The sequence below is a fragment of the Podarcis erhardii genome (genome assembly GCF_964252035.2).
Source record: "Podarcis erhardii genome assembly, chromosome: 17".
Taxonomy (NCBI): domain Eukaryota; kingdom Metazoa; phylum Chordata; class Lepidosauria; order Squamata; family Lacertidae; genus Podarcis; species Podarcis erhardii.
This window is the reverse complement of record NC_138515.1, coordinates 23,916,550-23,933,745: the sequence shown is the minus strand read 5'-3', so window position 1 is coordinate 23,933,745 and position 17,196 is coordinate 23,916,550. Positions and strand designations below refer to the sequence as shown.

Sequence of the window (17,196 nt, the reverse complement as noted above, 5' to 3'; positions counted from 1 at the left end):
GTTGAGCCAGTCACTTTGGGCGTACTGATGTACAACCAAACAGTTGGCTCAAAATGTGTGGTTTTAATTTGCTAAAGCCGTTAATTGTAATGGGCTTTCAACTCTGCTATGCAAATGACAAATGGTTTGTGATACCTATGCAATTAATCTGGTGCATATTGTCCTTTCAAAGTAGGCTTGTTTTGAAATGCCAAGAGGCCAGATTTTCGAGCCATTCCCCATCGCCACTACTTTTAAACCTTGCGGTTTGTGTGTTGTTTTTCTTCTTCTCGTTTCTGCCTTTTGCATAGCAGGAATCAAAAGGGTGCAGTCATGACTTACTCAGCTACCTTCCAGTACGTCAGGAGTGGGGATTTCACTTCAGTGACAATTGTGCTGATGGCTGATGTCCCGAGTCTGAAGCCTACTGTAAGAAGAGGAGTAGGCCCATAAAAACAATTCCCCTTGCCTGTCAGCATGCCATGCTTATTTGCTTATGAAAGTTGGCTTAAAGCAAAAGGAGTAATTAAAATATTAAAGTTCCAGAAATGGTTTGCAAGCTCTTGAGTCATCGCTACAGTGGGCTTTATTTAACCTCACCTAGCCAGGCACGCAGCATCACACAAGGAAACCGACAGAGAAAAGCTCGCACTGAAGATTCCAGCCGAGGGACGGGGACAAATTACAAAACCTAGTACCATTGACTAATAACCTTAGCTGGTATTTTTATTTCTTTATTAGAATATTTATGAGACGCACTATCATAAAATATGTCAAGGTGGCTTACAAATGCAGTACCATTGATCTATAAATATCTATACAATGTGATCTAAAACTTCAGTAGACCCTGGTTAAAAAGAGACATTCATATTGTGAAGGCCTGTCTAAAAGGTGCAGTTTTCAAGAGACGTCTGAAAGAAGGCAGGGCCAAAACCCTGCAGGTAGGGAATTCCACAAGGCAGAGGATGTTCAAGGCAGCTGAAGGCCAACTGAGCCTTAGGGGTGTGTGGGTGGGTGTGTTTCTTCTTCTTCTTCTTCTTCTTCTTCTTCTTCTTCTTCTTCTTCTTCTTCTTCTTCTTCCTTACAAGGTCTGTCTCTGTGCCTTTAGCATCAGTATGATATATAGAAATCCAGCAGCTGAACCTTTACCCAATATGGAGGCATAGTGACAAGAGGGGCTTCATCTGCTGAATTTCTTCTTCAAGTTGCAATTAAAAATTCCCTCTTCCCTAACACCCCTCCTTAAGGTAAAGGTAAACTAAAGGTAAAGGACCCCTGGACAATTAAGTCCAGTCAAAGGCAACTATGGGGTTGCGGTGCACATCTTGCTTCAGGCCAAGGGAGCCGATGTTTGTCTGCAGACAGCTTTCCGGGTCATGTGGCCAGCATGACTAAGCCGCTTCTGGCGAACCAGAGCAGTGCACAGAAACGGCGTTTACCTTCCCGCCGCAGTGGTACCTATTTATCTACTTGCACTGGTGTCCTTTCAAACTGCTAGGTTGGCAGGAGCTAGGACACAGCAATGGGAGCTCACTCCGTTGCGGGGATTCGAACCACCGACCTTCCAACTGGCAAGCCCAAGAGGCTCAGTGGTTTAGACCACAGCGCCACCTGCATCTCTACCCCTCCTTAAAACCCACCTTTAACCCCCTTGATGTGCCTCCACAATTGTACATGCTACTGTCCTGTTAAGTACAAGGACATCTGCCTGTGCAGTGGAACTTCCTCTCCCTCCTTCTCTCCTCTCCAAGACTGTTCTGAGTTTTCCCCACAATAATCCTGAGCAGATTTGAGGTGCACACCAACACTTCCAACACTGGAGCTGACGGGATGATGGAATGAGGCTTACATCATACATTTGGCAACGGCCAGCTGGTTTCGCCAGGAGAACTGGATGAAGGACACTTCCATCCAATCCAAGAGACCTACGCTCAGCCTGTCACGTGAGCAGTAGTGGATTGCTCTGCTAAATATCTCATGGTGGGGACCTCTTTAGAATCTAAAATTTACATGGCAATATATATTAGTTTCCTTCAAAATGCAGTAACCCAGCCCCTTGGGATCATTTGGAGCCTAGACATCTGCCCCAAAGCCTTGAGAGTGCCACCAGAAAGCAATTGCAGACCCTCCAAGTGTCCCCATTTTCCAGGGACTGTCCCAGATTTACAGAAGCTGTCCTGGTTTCTGATTTGATCCCGGAATGCCCCGCTTTTCCTTAGAACATCCCTATTTGCATTGGAGAAATGCTGGAGGGTATGGAGTTATCTGACCCGTGAGCCATCAGAAGGTGGCCCTGTATATGGGAATTTGGGGATGTTAAATGTTTTATTATGTTTTTATATATGTTGAAAGGTGTCCAGAGTGCCTGGGGCAACTGAGTCGGATGGGTGGGTAATAATAATAATAATAATGGAAATCATTATTTTCATTGGAGAAATGTTAGAGAATAGAAATAATAGAAATAGAAATAGAAATAGAAATAGAAATAATAGAAATAGAAATAGAAATAGTTTATTGTGTAATAAATTTGTTGTTGTTTAGTCGTTTAGTCGTGTCCGACTCTTCCTGACTCCATGGACCAGAGCACACCAGGCACTCCTGTCTTCCACTGCCTCCCGCAGTTTGGTAAAACTCATGTTCGTAGCTTTGAGAACATCATCCAACCATCTCATCCTCTGCCGTCCCCTTCTCCTTGTGCCCTCCATCTTTCCCAACATCAGGGTCTTTTCCAGGGAGTCTTCTTTTCTCATGAGGTGGCCAAAGTATTGGAGCCTCAGCTTCACGATCTGTCCTTCCAGTGAGCACTCAGGGCTGATTTCCTTAAGAATGGATAGGTTAATAAATTATTGTGTAATACATAAGGCAAAGTACAGGATCAGAGCAAAATAAAAATGGCAACCCCTGCTTCAATTGTGCCTCTTTCATTTTTTTTTTAAATAATTTTTATTCATTTTTCAAACACATAATAAGAACAAACAAAACACAAGACAAAAACATACAAAACATTTAAACATATATAATTTCATAATCTTATTTTCCTGTAACTTCTTTCAATCGACTTCCCCATACCTCCCTTTCGCTGCATCCTTATTTTAAAAAGAATTTTTTAGCAACCCTTTAGTCAAATTACCCATTTAAATCCCTTCATTACATTCCCATAAATTTGTTGAGCTGTAATCAATTGTGCCTCTTTCAAAGCTGATTTGAAGTTTTGCACTCCTCCGCCCAGTAACAACTTGTTTAATAGTGTGGTCAAATTGTGCCACGTAATTGGTTGTACACCAGGTGTGGAACCCAAGGGGATGTATGCCTGGCTTGTGGCACTAAGGCAACTCTTTGCTTTTGCCTACTTCTCCCACGCTCATATGCTGCCTGCTTATTGGCTCAGTTCCTAGTGGCAAGCACACCAGGTCCCAGGGTGCTGTTTCTGTACTTATGTACACACACTGGAGTATCACTAAATCTTGTACTTTGGATTTGACATACGGCAGGCTTGGCAAATGTCGCCACTGCCAACTTATATAATACATGACTCCAATGAGCTTTATAACAGGAGTGGGGAACCTTAGGCCCATGAGGAAAAATTGGCCCTCCAGGGGTTTTTATCTGGCTCCCAGAATGCTTCCTGGGCCACACTTGTCACTGCTTCACATCCCTGACTGAATTATGCCCCAGTTCCCGCTCCATAGGAATGCCTGTCTGTAAGACCTCGCCAAAAGTTCAGTGGGCTGCAACATGGCAGCCAAGAACTGAAAGCAATTTCCCTTCAGGCTTGCAGAGTTGACACATTTTTGGCGAGCGACCAGTTCCCTATAACATTTTGGTTGTTACATCCACCTTCTCTCTCCTCTTGGTCTCACCTCTGTCACAGGGAAATTGCCTTTTGCCAACGCTCAAACAGAACAAGGGTTGACTAAATATTAAAAAAAGCATTAGCTACAGTCAACCAGATTAGTTTGACATATCATTGAAATAAGTAAATCCCATGTGACCTTTGTGTTCTGAGACGCAGTACAAAGGCCACGTTTAGACTACCTTAGGAGGATATTTGCTGTTCCCTGTGTGGATAAAGGTAGCAATGCCATTTGGCAACCTTTCTTGCACAGTTGGTTGTTCGACACGCACATTTTCCCAAGCAGACACCACAAACCTCTTCACACCAGCGACAGTGAAACTGTGGCATCTGCTGTGAGAATGCCTCTCCAGGGACTTGCAATGCTCTAGTTTTAAGGCAAGGTGTGTGGTTACTGAGGAAATCAGATGGAACAAAGAAGGGGGAAAGTAGCCACTTATAGCATTTTCACAATTTTTTTAAAAGAGGGACGAATTTGTTTAAAATATTTCTTAACGGCCCTTCGTGAAAATAGTCTCAATGTAAAGTGCTGTTATTTTGGAACAGCATGGCATCGCAGGGGGTTGGACTAGATTTGGGGTCCCTTCCAACTCTTCTATGATTCTAAGAACACATTCCATTTCGTCTCCCAACAGACAGGCCAGCATTCCATGCCTATTGAGCATGCTCAGTCCTCAGTGGGCCACTTTCAGGGTGCCCTACCCCCTTTGAGTTTTGCTTTCCAAGATGTTCCATACTTCTGCAAGGCTTGCGTTTTGTTTTGTTTTCACTCACATCTTCCACCTACTTACTTTCATCTTGGATGGTGAAAGGGTTTAGCTTCTCATGTTAAATGAAAACGCCCTTAGTGCTGTGAGGTTTCCCACTGCATCCTTGCGAGGGAGTATTTTGCAGTTCAAAATGTTACATAACACATGGCTTATAACAGAGGCTGGAATCCTGTGCGTTTTGATGTGGCAGTAACCCCCACTGAGCATATTAGAACTTAACATCTGAGTAAACCTGCTTAGGTTCATGATTAGGCTACAATCCAACATTTCTCCTTCTTCTTCCCATGTAATAATCCAGCGATTTAATTACCTGCATATTTCTGACAATCTGGCAAAAAATCTTCTGGCTTTCACCTGAGTTCTGGAAAATCTTAACCTTGGGCGTGTGGGGATGAAATTGTATGCACTTCAGCTTTCTTTTAGGCAAAACACCAAGATTCTTTCCCAGCAGCAAATTAATATTCTCTAAGCCATATAGTCTCTGAGTCATATTTGAACATGCCTTTGGACATACACATTGGATCACATGGACATACACATTCAAAGCACATTGTGGGCTACTTCAAAGGGTTCAAAGAAGTTATCTTCTGTGGTGCTCAGTCATTTTGCAAAGCATGGCTACCTCCATCCCATGGGCCTAGTCTGGCCATTTTGCCTAGGCCATGCCCACTTGTCTCTCACTTGACATCATGTGACGTCGGGCACACTGCCGCTTAGCCCCATGTGTAAAGAAACGAAGAGGAGCCATAGAGTGTGCTCCTGATCCTTCATTTGCAAGCACAGCTTGCATTAGGCACTCTTGAAATTTGGCACCGACTGAAAGATGCACTGCATCTTTGTTTTACTTGTGACCTCATCAGTCTTCCACAAGATGCATCATCGGGGGGCAGTCCACCCCCCCAAAAATCAAGGAATGTTCCGGCCCCCCTCTAAATTCCCAGGCAGCTGTGCACACATGCCACAAAGTGTGTTTGCGTCCTGTGTGCAAGCCGTGGGACATGTGCGTGTAATGTTAGCATACCATGCGGTGTGTACATATGGCACAAGCATGCTCCCAGGGCGTACTGACACCCTTTGAGCATGCCCCATGCCACGCACATGTTCCATGCTGATGTCGTGCAGCCCTGGCCCCCTCAATTGCAGGGGCAAGTTGGTGCCCTTGCTTACACAGTTGTTTGTTGTTAATTCAGCTTAGCCAGTAGCTTGATTATTATTCTTTAATGACCACTTCTCCACATTGTTAGATACAGTGCAGGATTTAGGGAGCCTTCGGGCACAGTAACCTCAGTTGTTAATTCAGCTTAGCCAGTAGCTTGATTATTATTCTTTAATGACCACTTCTCCGCATTGTTAGATACAGTGCAGGATTTGGGGAGCCTTCGGGCACGGTAACCTCAGTGGGATCTCCTAAACTGGAAGAGATGGGACATGCAAACTGAGACTTTTCTGAGGCTGTATCTGATCTCCTTGAATATTTACAGCAACATGGGAACAGTACCATTGTTGGGGTAACAAATCTTCTGCTGGCCTTGGGTCGTTGCAGATTCACAACCTTGCCACCCTCTGGAGCCAGACCTGGTTAGCAAGTTACATTTTAGAGTGACTACCCCATCATTTGTTTGTTGTCATCTCTATCTGCCACCAGTCACCTTTTACAAAGTGGGTCTTTCGGTGAAGCGTGCAAAGCCACATTTCATTTGAGGGAGAGTTCTTCCGGTGTAGTTAGCTGAATGAGTCAGGGTTTGCTGCAGATCCATTTTACTGGTTAATTATTATTACACAACAAAAGGGCAGGCTTTGGCTATTTCTAGAAAGTGAAGAAATCCTTTTCCAGCAGGGTGAACCAGTTGAGTAAGTAAAACGCTCTTGCAGCATCTAAGACTTATCCATCATCCCAATAGCTAAGAGCTGCCAAGAACTCCCAAGAATCTGGGCATACTTCTCATACATTGGTGCCTTGCTAAAAATAATAAAGGATTACTCTTCTTAATGGAAGATGAGGTTGCCACCTATTTCCCAGCCCTGTTCTTATGCTTGTAGCAACAGGCCAGAGTAGAGAAATTCAACAGGTGTTGGAAAAAGCAGCATGAATGAGCTAACACTGGTTGGCATGGGACTTGGCCCTAAGATTGTGTGGAATGTTGTAAAACACTACACATGAATGCAACTAAAGAGTATTAAACTTGTCCCACCAGGTATGGAAGGAATATTTTTCATCTTCTTCCGGTTTCTCATTTTTTCCAATCTCAAGTTCTCCACATTTTCACAACAGTTTGTGATTTATTTTTAAGAGCATCATGAAAATTCACTGGCGTTTTAGTGCAAATTTCTCCTCATATACTCATTTTTGCATACAGTTTTGCCGAGCACTTTCCCCAAATATAACACATTCCCCCCCCCAACAATATTTTCACTTTGCTTGAGAATATGCACAATATGAACACTTTGCCCTAGAATATGCATATTACTTGGCTGAAGAACTTCATTGTGAAATTTAGAGAAGAGCGAATTTCGGATGATGACTGTGTTTCGGTCTATGTATTGTTTTAGAAAGCGTGACTTGGGTAGATTTGCCTTTAAATGCAAACTGAATCGAATTTCTTCCCTTCCCTACTTCTTCATAACTTTGTTTGCTGTTATTTGTAAGGCAAAGTCATTGACTTTCAAAGAAAAGTCTTGATCTTTGCAGAGTAAGCTATTAACATATCAGCCCTTTCCCTTGCTTAAACCATGCATTGCCATATGTGGGCACATATACAAAGGCCATTTCCCTGTTCCTCTTTCCCTGTTCCTGTAGCCTTCTGCTACAGTAAATGGACAGCTTATTTGAAGCCCCATTACAGTGTATGTGAGAGAGAAGGTTTCAGGGAGGATACAGCGGGGAAGGCTGTGTGTTTTTGTGTATGGTGCCCACAGCAGTTTCTACAGATTGTGAATATGCCCACATGTCCCGAAAGGTTGGTGACCCCTGGTTTAAATGATAATAACTCATTCATCCCTCTCTTCTCAAAATATAGTTTACAAGTTAACTGTGTTGCTGCAGCTAACACTGCTTTGTTTACAGGCAAATGACTTCAAGCAAACCTTGAGGGATTTACGTTTTTTGTGTACCTCGGTGGTCTGTGTTGAGGACAAAGCACATAGACCTTACACATATGGTGCATCTACGTTGTATAGGAAGCCTGTTTACACTATGACAAGTTTGGTATGCCCTCTTGCCTGTCCTATGTTCCTTGCCTACCGAATTCTCATTTTCACAAGGAAATTAATTGCTCAAATAATTGCAGAATTGAAGCATGAAATCATCTGAATTGGCTCTTCTGTTTCATTCCCTGCTGCTTCCATTTATGTGACCAATGTCCCTGTCTTATAACCTGTTGAAACACTGTAACCTCCGAAGACGGAATGTGGAATACCAGCAAGATTCTTTTTTGTGTGCAAGCATTTCATTGATCCACACATGCAATTCTTCAAAATGGTAAAACAGTGTACAAAAGAATGTGTCGATGCAGTCACACATACAATCCCATTCAGATTGTCCCCATTGTTTTATCTGTGCACACATGTAAAGCTATGAGGAAAATGCATGTATGAACTAAGCAGTGCACCCAGGGCTGTCTAAGCATATGCAGCACCAAGGTGCAAAGATTCACCTGGCGCCCCCCCCCCCCAGGTTGCCCAGTCCCAGGCATGCAGGAGGGCAGAACTGGCCGGCTGCCTCAGTGTCTCACTGGCTTGGTTGCCCCTGAACTCACGCCACAGTAGAAGAACCCACCACGGTGCTCTGACCGATGGGTGGGCTCTTCCCCGGACTCCAACTCTAGGGCCCTGGATTCTCAGCCTGGCGCCCCTGAGAGCCCGGTGCCCAGTTGCCCTGCATCACTAACGCCTATGGGTAAGACGGCCCTGAGTGCACCTGCACAGCTCTCTCTAGAAAACTAGGAAATATAAAACAGAGCAACAGAGAATTCTTAGTGAGTCAGTTTCCACCTTGAAAGCAAGACAATTTGGAATTCCGAAACCTAGAGATCAGATTGAATGCAGAGGGTTCGGGAAGTTGCCCTGCCCTCTGCATATGCATAGAATTGTTATTCATAGAATTGGTTGCCCCAGGTGACCAACCATGCCATGAGGCATATTTCAACAGACTTCCACAATCCCATGTTTTCTGGAGGTGTGGTAGAACTTGCCTCGGAACATTGTGACACATTTCGGGTATATGCTTTTTTTACAGGAAGACACTGTCTAAAACAGATTGATAATGAAGATATAATGCTGGAAATGTGGTAGGGAGGATGAACGAAACCTGCCATGCCAGCCAAAATCTCATCATTGCCAGTTGGGCACAGGGCATAGAGGATTCACAGGACTGTGCTGTGCTTCCTGTCTGCCTGCCCTTGCAGGGAGGAGCCCAGCCAGCCAACACAGCCCTTGGTGGGTGCATCCACCCCCAATGCTGGCCAGGGGGCCATTCAACAAGGGAGTTGGGGCCGCAGCTGCAAGGCTGGGCTGGGCTCCAGGGCCCAGAGACCCCCAGTGGCAGGCAGGGTGAGGATCCCTAGCGTCTCCTCAAAATCATGTGCCTGGGGCTACTGCACCACTGCCCCTCCCAATGCTATGCACCTACACACTGTGCTGTTTCAGAAGCATCTGTATTCAAAAGAAGCATTATAGAACACATTGCAGCAGTGGGGAGGGGGAGGCTGTGGCCTAGGGCCAGTGCCGGATTTATGTATAAGATAAACAAGCTACAGCTTAGGGCCCCACTCTCTTGGGGGGGGGGCAAAAAAGTTTAAAGGAAAAAAACCTGGATGTACATTTCCAAAATATAAGATAAAAAGCAAATAAAATAAAACCTACCTACAGCAACAGTGTTTTGTGTTGTGTAGGCTCCTATGGTGTAAGTAATGGGCCTTGCCTGCTAGCCTGCTCCCTAAAATATCACTGGTTTGCTCATTTCTATATATAGGGTGTCTACATTCTGCATGTTCAAATGGCTTTAGATACCTATTAGGTCCATAAACTACCACATAGCATATATTCAACACAAAAAACAGCAACAATCTGTTGTTGACAAAGGACATACAGTGGTGCCTCGCAAGACGAAATTAATTCGTTCCGCAAGTTTTTTCGTCTTGCAAGTTTTTCGTCTTGCGAAGCACGGTTTCCCATAGGAATGCATTGAAAATCAATTAATGCGTTCCTATGGAAACCGCCTTCAGACCAGGTCCGGGGACAGTCTGTCCCCCGACCTCTTCTGAAGGCTGGGGGGGGGGGGACAAGGGCTTTTCTTCCCACCCCCAGCATTTTAAAAAACCCCGGGACAGCAGAGGACTTCTCCGCTGTCCCGGGGGTTTTTAAAATGCTGGCGGGCGGCAGCGCTGCCGCCCACCAGAATATTAAGATCGCCCCGGACAGCGGAGAAGTCCTCCGCTGTCCCGGGGTTTTTTAAAATGCTGCCCGCGGCTTCGCTGCCGCCCGCCAGCATTTTAAGATCGCCCGGACAGCGGAGAAGTCCTCCGCTGTCCCGGGGTTTTTTAAAATGCTGCCCGCGGCTTCGCTGCCGCCCGCCAGCATTTTAAGATTGCCCCGGACAGCGGACTTCTCCGCTGTCCCGGGGCGATTTTAAAGCCCCCGGGAAGGCAGGTGGGGGGGAGCAAAGACTTTCGCCCCCCGCCAGCCTTCAGAAGAGGTCCAGGACCTCTTCTGAAGGCCGGCGGGGGGCGGAAGTCTTTGCTCCCCCCCGCCTGCCTTCAAAAGCCGTCCGGGATAGCGGGAAGCGCTTCCCTGCTATCCCGGACCGCTTTTAAAATGCTGGCGGTGGGGAGCAAAGCCTTTCGGCCCCCGCCGGCCTTCCTGGACCTCTTCTGAAGGCCGGAGGGGAGGGAAAAGGCTTTGCTCCCCACCGCCAGCATTTAAAAGAGGTCCCCGGAGATTTCCCTATGGGCTTTCTTCTTGCGAAGCAAGCCCATAGGGAAATTCGTCTTGCGAAGCGCCTCGAAAAACGGAAAATCCCATCCAAATGGGATGCTGCCCCATTTGCCCTAATGGACCACCCTCTACTGCATGCCACTAAAAAGTTAAAGAGACGGAGATACAGTCATGTATCTCCTTTGACACATCCAGCTTGGCCCTGATAAATATATTTTGGGTGTGTATCCTAGATTCCATCCCCCTCCCCCAGTGAACCGAATAATTTCAATACACGAGAGCCAGTTTATCTTTGGCACATGACCAAGTGTCCCCCTCCCCCCCTTTTTTGTCTTTTTGCCAAGGCGATTGAATTTTATCAGGCTTGTGAGTATCGTTTGTGGGAGTAGTCAACAATACACATACTTCGGGCTGCGTGCACCTACAGCGTCAGAATTGCCATTTGCGTTGAGGGTGTCGCTCTGTTGGCAACAGCCTCGCACCTAAAAAGCTCCTAATTACAGCATTTGATCGCCAGCCAACCCGAGAGTGTGCAAGAGGTATGAGATTGTCTTTTGCGCCACTTGTGTGTGTTTTTGATTGGAACAAGCTGGTGTCTCTTTGGTAATCTCTGGGCCGCTGCCCAATACTCTTGAGTGATAGCAACGCTTTTGAGAAAGGAAGGAAAAGTCCACTAGAACTCTCTCCAAATGGATTTTCAAAGCATTGTTATACCATGTTATGGCTTCTTTGGTGGATTTTCTCTCTTTGTCCCTGCTCCACTGAGTATTAGACAGAGGGAGTGAATTCTTCAGTTATTTATAAGAGCAAGTCATGTAAAATATTGCATGCTGTACTTAACTGTTGACCTCAGCTAATGTTTGCAGCTGCTGCTGAAATGACCAAATGGAGTAAGGCGGGGGGGGGGGGGGGGAGAAGGAAAGAGAGAAACAACTGGAACAATCTGCCAGGCGCAGCTGAAGGGCAAACTCTGTTTGTTTACAATGGGTCTTGCAGGCAGCCCCTGCACAAGCACCACACTGAAATCAATGGAAGAGGAGGACCAGGCAGTGGCTGGTTAATTGCATGCAAATATTTGCATGGCAACAATAGGATTGCACACACGTTTCGTCTAGAAGTGCCAGACCTCATTTAGATATTTTCACAACCTACATGGCAATCGTCCATAAAGGATTTTGTTGCAGTGATTGTGGAGCTCCTGGGAGAGGATTTCCTTGCCCAGGTCCCCGACTATGACCAAAACATGCCAGTGGCCACGGTTGCCATTGCCTGGATAAAGGAGCTAAGCAGGCAGATGAGCAATAAGATGGAGGAAAGGTCCTCAAGAAGCATCAGGACAAGAGAAGCACAGGGGTGTAGGAAAGGATGATTGGAAGGGGGAAAGAAGAACTGAAGGAAGGAATCCAGAGAAGAAAAGAAGCCAAGGAAGGGAAACTGGGAGCAAAAGAATGGGCAGGGAAGGGAGAGGCACACAACATAACCAGAATTTGGAGAGAGGATGACAGCTGACGTTGACATATTAATTTGGAATAACCACCCAAATCACAGGTGGCAGGCCTCCAAGTAAACACTGAAGTCAGACCAGGGTCAGTTTTCTTCATGATGCCACAGTAAATCTAGCTTTTTCTCTGAAAAGATATAAAATGAATGCTAACAAAGCAGGAGGGGCAGTACAGAGGCTAACTTTCATGGCTGGAATGGGTTTGCAAATTGCACAGACAAGCTCCATTTATTCCGTAAATTTAATGACTAGAGTTACTTTGGGGCAGTGTGGGGCGGGGGTGGAAGTCAAGCTGACTGGAAGCTGATGATCCTACAAATAACCCAAATTAGAAACTGACACTTCCTTCTTAAATCAATTATACGAAAAGAAACCTGGAGTGAAAGGTTTTTTGTTTTTAAACGGAATGCCTCTCTGAGGATCTGAAATATGAAACCTTCTGGAGAACATTGTGGAGCAACAGGCTGAGAAGAGAATTTAAATTTGGGAGATTCGCACAGGTACAGGGGGAAGGTTGCTGTCAGCAAAAGGAAATTAGGATCTTTTCAGACAGCAGAAAAACTTTGTGGAGTGAGGTAGAGAGAGAGTTAAAGACACGAAGGCCACAGCTGATTTTTTTTTTTTTTTTTAACTGATAAGGCAAGCCTTTCCTGTTGAGACCATCCCTCAGATGACATATAAGCAGGGCTTTTTTCAGCTGGAACTCGTTGGAACTCAGTTCCAAAACCTCAGGTGAGTGCCATTATAAGAGAACAAGAGAGATGCTCATGCTAAGTTCTGGTACCTCTAGAAAAAAAGCACTGCCTACAATCCTATAGTGAAAACCACAAATAGCTCATCTAAGGACTGAGTATTAATCCATTCTCCTTCCTGGACAAGCTAGCACATATTATTGCAAAGTCTGCAAATGTTGCTACTGGAGCTCAGGGCAAGAAGAATATTGATGACAAGACTGATCAATTTTCAAATTATTGTACTGGAAAACGATTGTGGGGCAAATGACACAATCACCTTGCAGTTTCTCTCGCTGGTATGTTGTAGTTGGAGGTATATCATACAACCTTGACCACGGGGGTGTTTCACTTGGCTACTATGGCTACTAGGTGCTTATAGGCCTATTTTCCATGTATTTATCTAATTGGAGAATTATTGCTTGGAAATTGATACTTGTTTAAGCTAAACTCGATTCCTGTTAGGGGATTTGAGGATTCCTTATAAACTGTCCAGCTGGCTTTTATTGGGCTCTCATTGTTTCCAGAAGATAGCCATCCAAGTGTGCCTGGCATTGATCTAGTTTTGACTATCCATTCCCTTCCTCCTCCCGCCTACATTTTTTAGGAGATGTGTCAGTGGAACCATTAGCATCTAACCAATCGCTTTTAACTGGAGTTTCCATCTGACCATAAACCTTAAACTTCAGCTCCAGTATCCATATGCTGCTCCACTGGATACAAGACATGCAAGATGAGTTGAAACCTTACAGATGTAGGGTTTCCTATTCAACAGGCCAGCAATTTTTTTTAAAAAAAATATTGTAAGTGCCTGGTGACATAGGATGTCTTATTTCCACTCTTTCCACTCACTTGAGCTGTGGGACTAAGCTCCTCATCATGTGCTTTGGAGAGTGTTTTCCCCTGATGTTGCTTTAGGGCAGGGGTGGGGAATCTGTGGCCCTACTGATGTTGTGGGACTGCAACTCCCATCAGCTCCAGCCAGCTTGGCCAATGACCATGGGTTATGGGAGCAATATCTGGAGGTCCATGTGTTCTTCAGCCCTGCTTTAAGGATGCCAGAGTATAAGAACCTGAGCAAAGCTTTTTGGTTCAGGCCAAAAGACCATCTAGTCCAGAATTTGATTGTGACAGTTGCCAACCAGATTTCTCTTCAGGTTGTGACAGTTGCCAACCAGATTTCTCTTCAGGGGATTCCTTCTGACATTCTGTGTCCCTCAGTCCGTACCCTTAACTGCCATCATTATCTCCCTGGTTCTGTTCTTGTTTTATCAAGGAACTCGCTTTAATTAGTTGTGCTCAGAAGTAACCCACGTCCATGCTAACAGCTTAAAAAATGATTTGAATAAACACTTGCAGCAAGTTTTGATCTTCTTTTTCTTTTCCCAGCATAGCTCCACTTCAGACCTGAGTCTTTTGCCCTTCATCTTTTTTTGATTTGTTTATGACTGTGTGGTTTTCTAAAAGAAGCTTTAGCATATTAGTTTCTCGGAAGCGGTACCCATTGAACATGTTCTGTCCATGGTAAGTGGAATAAATAATGTAGTTGAGAAACTATCTAAGAATGCTTATTGCCTCACTAAGGTCTCATTGAATTTAATCTGATTCTTTTTTGGTATCAAGTCAAGGATCAAGGTTTCACAATGTATGTCAGTGCAGAGGAGGGATGGTTTCGGCTGATGGCTTTGACTCTGTTTTTCAAACTGTCTAAATCTCAGGAGTTGTTGTTGTTGTTGTTGTTGTAGGAATTCCAGTGTGTGTTCTTAGAGTGCTAGCTCAGCTGCTGGTGAAAGAGAGAGAGACTGTAGTCATAGCCACACCTTGTATGTAGAAACACTCTTATGCCCCTTTAATGATCATGACTTGCCCCAAAGAATCCTGGGAATTAGGTTTTCTTAAGGGTGATGAGAGTTCTTAGGGCACCCCTCACAGAGCTGGATGTTCCAGGAGCAGCGCTGGAAGCTTTTATTCAATGAAAAAGATTTTCCACCAGCTTTTCTGGCAATAAGGAGGGCCAACTAAAGGGAGGGAACACACATAGGGGGCCAGAGCCAACAGGGGGTCTGTAAACTTGAATTTAGTAATAGTGGTGTTGTTTTTCCTTTCCTACAATCTATTTGAATGATTTTGCAACTATACTGGCTTTATCTGAGAATACTGAGTTCTTTTTAAAATTCAGTTTAAATCTGAACCAAAAAATATTTCTATGATTATTTTTTTTAAAAAAATAAACACATTTATTTAATATTAAAACAAATCATAACAATACATTTCCCACAAAATCAAGAGTTACACTAGAATAGTGATTGAAAATGTCTGATGAACCAGATTGGTAGCTGGGTGTCGATTGAGGGTTTTTGGCAAGCCAACATGACAGTGATGGAGCATCAAGGATTGGAGTTATCATTCTGGGATTTTTTTTTTAAAAGGAACCCATGTTTCACGGAGATGCAGATTAAATTGTAATTGTCCACATTTGGACACTATCACTTCTGAGTTGGGGAGAGAGAATTGGAGGTTTCCTTCTGAATTCCCAAGAAATAAGCTGCTGTCCGGGAAATAATAATGGTGTGAGATACAGTGGGTTTAAACACAGAGACACACTGTGTTTTAAATAGAAAACAAACAAACCAACAAACCAACAGGTCCAGTCTGCAGGCTCACACTCTGAAATAAATTAGCCCCTGATTTAGTGATGTCAGTAACTGAATCTGGGTCCCTCTGCATGCAAACCTTGTCCTTTACCAGTGAAGTATAGCTCTTCATGTTTTTGAACTTGTCTCATGCCATAATTGTTAAAAAAGTTGGCTACATCTATCCCATTACTTCTTCATTACAGCATTTCTTTTTGTAGAAAAATCATTGCTTTATAACACTGATAGCAGTTCTCAGATTAAAACTGTCAAATTAAAGAAGTTATCCACTTACTGCTCTGAACTATTGCAAGATTGGATCTGAAAACTGCCTTGTCCTTTGTGGAACACAAGTAAGTTAAAAGTTAGTTTTTTAAGATTTTAAGTGTAGTAAATTACAAGTGGTTGATATCCAGGATATTGGCAGCACTGGCTGGCTTCTTTTCCTTTTTAATTGAACATACTGACTTAATTTTGCCAAGTAGTTTCCAAGGAAGATGCTGCAACAAACAACAGGCTAGAGTTTATTGATTAGTCTGGATGCAATTTCTGGTATCCGTCCAACACAGGGTCAACTTTTCCTAAAAGAAATGGATAACCGCTCCGTTGAGTAAATTTGGTCTGCTGTTTACAAGGCCTGCTATTTCCTAGGAAACCATCTTTTATATGAGCTCTTGGTATCCAAAGCACCTAAGTAATTTAGGCTGCAATCCTATACATACTTGAAACTCAGCTGGACTTTTGAGTAGACATGTATAGGATTGCACTGTCAGAACTCTGTACAAATATTATATTTGTTTGGAAAGTGAGTATCAGGTGGTAGAGCAACATTGCAAAGGCATGCTCTGACTTATGTAGCATCATTTCAGATACTGACATTAATGCACTTAGATTAGAGTAGAGCAGAGGTGGGGAATGTTGGGCTGTCCCAGAGCAACCATCTGTCACCGGCCCCTGATCTGTGTCTTCCCAAAGTGCTTTTTCCTGGCTGGAATGGGTCCTTGAACTGTGACAATGCCTCCTGGTTGCCTGGATGGAGAGAAATGTCTGTCTGCATAGAAACCATGGGATTTTGCATGGCTTCAAAGTTGCCTGCTGCACAAGGAAGAGCCACATCTATTGCTGCACCTATGCTTGCTTCTGACTCCACCTACCATTTGTATGCCCCTCCCAGAAGGTTCCCCACAAAAGAATGTCAGTTTCCTCACTTCTGCAATAGAGACAACCACTGCAAAGCCCTTTCCCTCTCCTCCAAATACGTTCTCTCTGCACTTAGGTGTCTGTACAGGGGTCAGATATTTGCACTGGAGGAATGAGTTGCCATGTGTCCTCTTTTTTCAGGACACGTCCTCCTTTTCATGGGTAGCGTTGTCACAGTGATGCATAGTTAAAGGCAGAAGTTGGCAAATGTGCCCTCTTTTTTGCTCTTCAAAATATGGCAACCCTAAATCTTTGGGATAATTTCTATGTGCATGCATGGGTTAGGGCATAAATCTTAATTTAGGCTTGATTCCTGCAGTGCAGAGGGTTGGACTAGATGAAGTCAGGGTTCCTTCCAATTCAACAGTTCTATGGTTCTATAACCGAGAGTTTAATTTTTATGTGTTTATTTTGCATCAATGGAAAACTAAGTAGAATACCTTCAACCAGAACAGGCAGAGCACTGTAACCTTTTGTGACATATTTTGCCAAATAATCTGGATAAGCCATAACACACACACGTCATTATGCAAAAAATATTCACCTTTCTCATAGTCATTTTAGTTGCCTCTTTTTGGATATATTTTCCAGCTCTATA

At 44.2% G+C, this 17,196-nt stretch overlaps 1 long non-coding RNA gene across 1 annotated transcript in view; it reads right to left on the bottom strand.

The window, feature by feature from the left end:
- Window positions 1-17,196, bottom strand: part of LOC309332621 — an 894,019-nt gene that overhangs the window by 47,792 nt on the left and 829,031 nt on the right. The window lies entirely within an intron of this gene.